We start from the raw sequence: 3,192 nt of genomic DNA, 5'->3' as shown, positions 1-3,192 counted from the left end.
CGGCCCGGGAGTGCCTGGGCGGTGTCCACGCCCCTAGGGCGCACCCCCGCCCCAGACTGGACACCTGAGCGGACCAGACTGGCCTTGGCCTCCGCACTGGCGCCACCTGCTGGAGCCTCGGCCGCCGTGGGGCCGGATACCACGGCGGGGACCCAAACACACTCAGCGGTCCTCTCCCAGAGAGGCAGGTACCTGCTCTCCAGGGCCTGATTCTCCCAGCTCAGGGTCCTTTTAGCTGGGACCCCTCACGGCTCTTTGAGGCTCTCGCCCCTCAACAATCTGCCCCGCATTTCAGAGCATCCTCTCTTTCTCTTGCCCTAGAAAGACGCCAGTTATCATGTCCAACCAGCGAGGGAAAAGCTTAGATATTTGGGAGGAAGAAGAGGTCAGAATTCCAGAGTCTGAATTGGTGGGAAGCTGGCAGGTCATCCGATTTATTCACCAACTTCGTCTCCAGCACATAAAGATCTGGGGATACGGATCTGAACCCAGATAGATAGGGCCCTGGCGGGGAGCTGCAGTGGGAGGAACCTCACAGTCTAGATGCGCTTCTCCTGTGCATACAGAGGACAAGGACTTGCCCAGGCTGTACATTTAGTGGGTGTCCGAGCTGGCTTGTCCCATCATGCTTTGGAAGATGGCAAGAGGACCAAAGAGTGGAAGGAGGAGGAAGCAGAGAAGAAAAGTACAGAGAGGGAGAGCTGAGGAGGAAGGGAGTGAAGAAGGTGAGGGAGGAAAGAATGGGTTGTTGATTTTTCTAGCCAGTCTTTATCAAAGCGTGGTCCCCCGACCAGCAGCATCAGCATCCCCTGGGAATTAGTTAGATGCACTGTGTTAGAAACTGTGGATGGGGCCCAGCAGTCTGCGATTTTGATTCTGGCGCACGGCACAGTTTGAGAACCACTGATCTGGCCAGACCAGAGCTGCAGTTCCCTGTGTGTTGGCGGTGGGGCATGGGGACTGACTGCCGACACTGTTACTCAGCCGTCTGCTTCCATTTATATCCTCACCTTTTATCACCACCCCCTCATGGGTACCCAGAAGTGAGACCCTCTGTCTTCGCCAGACTAGAGGACCCAGGCGGTAAGAACACTGAGCGAGAGAGATGGCACTCCTGCGTCTGAGTTTACCATCCCCTGAGACGGCTGTGCCCCCTGGAGAAGGAAGCCCCAGCTCCTCCAACTGGGCGGTGGAGCCACTGCTTACCCCACACGGACAGGATCAGCGGAAGGAATACGGGTGGACTTCAGGAGACCTGGGCCTCCACTGTCTTGCTATCACTGGCTCTCTGACTTTGGGCGAGTTGCTTCCCCACTAAGTTTCCCCATATGTAAAAGGTAGGTCGCTGTGGCCTTTCTTCCCTCCATAGCTGTCTGCTCTGGGGAACTGGAAGCGGTGTGCACAGTGGAAGCTGTTGCTCCATCCCCAGCTGGGTCTGTGGGGCGGAGTGGGCACTTCTTTCTACCTTGTGCAAAGCTGCCGATTTAACTAGCAGGCGGCCCTGCCAGAAGGGTCACGGCAGGCACACCTATCCTAGGAGGATGGAATAAGTAGAAGTGTTCTTAGCAAGCCTCACGCTCCTGGTCATGAGGATAAAGGCTCGTTTTGGCAGACTCTAGAAGCAACCAGAAGGTAATTGTGTTCATCGACCAAATCGTGCTTTTGGCAAAACTCCAGAGATAGGGAGTCTGAAGGGCCACAACCTAAGAGCTGGGGTGACGTCTTTCACAAAGAGGCCCTTCCCTTATCTCCCGGGGTCCATTCTCACTGTGACTCATCAGGGACTTGCTGTCTGCGGGCTCCAGGGGCTTCCACATCAGGCCCCTCTGCCTGGCCTTGGCACAGACATACACCCTTGCTTTTCGAAAGTTCACTTTACGTCGCTTCACTTTTGCGAAAGACCTGCATTTAGTGCCTGTTTTCAGTAATTGACAGAAATCCAAGGAGGGTTTTGCTTTTATGAAAAAAGGCGAAAAGTGGAGTTAGTGTTCAGCGTGTGTTTTGCAGGGAGCCGTTAAAGAGGCAGCACGTACCCTGAGCAGCGATAGTGGCGTCCACAACTCCTTCCATGGAACTACACTCCCCATCGCCACCGTAACTGAACTGCGTCTGTGAGCATCTGTGCTTCATCTCGATTTATTTTGTGCATCCGTTAGCAAGATGTGTCCTAAGGTATCAGAAAAGCCTAAGAGAGCTCGTAAGGGTTTTATGTGTTATTTAGTATGATTTGGTAGGTTATTTTTTGGGTCTGGGAATGCTCAAAAATGTTTCCTTTATAAATCAATGGTAATTGCTTCTTCGCTTTATGCTGTTTCGGCTTAAGAAAGGTTTCATAGGCACACTCTACTTGCGGATAGCAGGGGAAACCTGTAACTGATAACTGTGTAACGGAAATTCTGCCTCAGCTTGAGCCTGGATGCTGCCTTTTCTGGGGTGCAGACACACCTAGGTATGTCAGAGGAATGGGTGGGAGGTAATAAGGGAGAGATGAGTCAGAACAGCCTTGGAGGGAGAAGGAAGAGCAGAGATCTGCGCCCGAACTCTGTCCTTGGCCAAGTCCCTGGACTCATATTAGGGTTAGAGGGAGAGTGTGAAAAACGGAAAGAACTGGCTTCACTAACCCGTCCATAAGATGACGGGGCCTAAGCAGTGCTGTTTTGGGAGCCCCGCCCCCACCCCGCCCCACAATATGTAACAGGAAGAGCTTTTCCCCTTCACCCTGTCAGAACTTAAAGAGACTGTTGGTAGAATTATAGATGTTAAAGGTGATTCTGGTGAAGGATCAGAAAGAAGTGAGGGAGCTGTAGAGAAAACTTTATCATCTTAAAGAATACATATATCAGCATAACAGAATGTTGCTAGAAATGTGGATGTTAAATGTGCTTTTAGTGAGGACTTAAAACATGATTGTCTTAGTTATCTAGTGCTGCTATAACAGAAAACCACAAGTAGGTGGCTTTAACACAAGAAATTTATTCTCTCACAGCCTAGGAGGCTAGAAGTCTGAATTCAGGGTGCCAGCTCCAGGAGAAGGCTTTCTCTCTCTGTCGCCTCTGGAGGAAAGTCCTTGTTATCAATCGTCCCCTGGTCTAGGAGCTTCTCAGTGCAGGCACCCTGTCCAAAGGATGCACTCCCCTCCTGGTTCTTCATTCTTGGTGGCAGGAGGTCCTTCTCCTCTCTGCTCACTTCTCT

This window comes from Trichechus manatus, unplaced genomic scaffold (assembly GCF_000243295.1).
Source record: "Trichechus manatus latirostris isolate Lorelei unplaced genomic scaffold, TriManLat1.0 scaffold00026, whole genome shotgun sequence".
Taxonomy (NCBI): Eukaryota; Metazoa; Chordata; class Mammalia; order Sirenia; family Trichechidae; genus Trichechus; species Trichechus manatus.
This window is presented reverse-complemented; position numbering follows the sequence as displayed.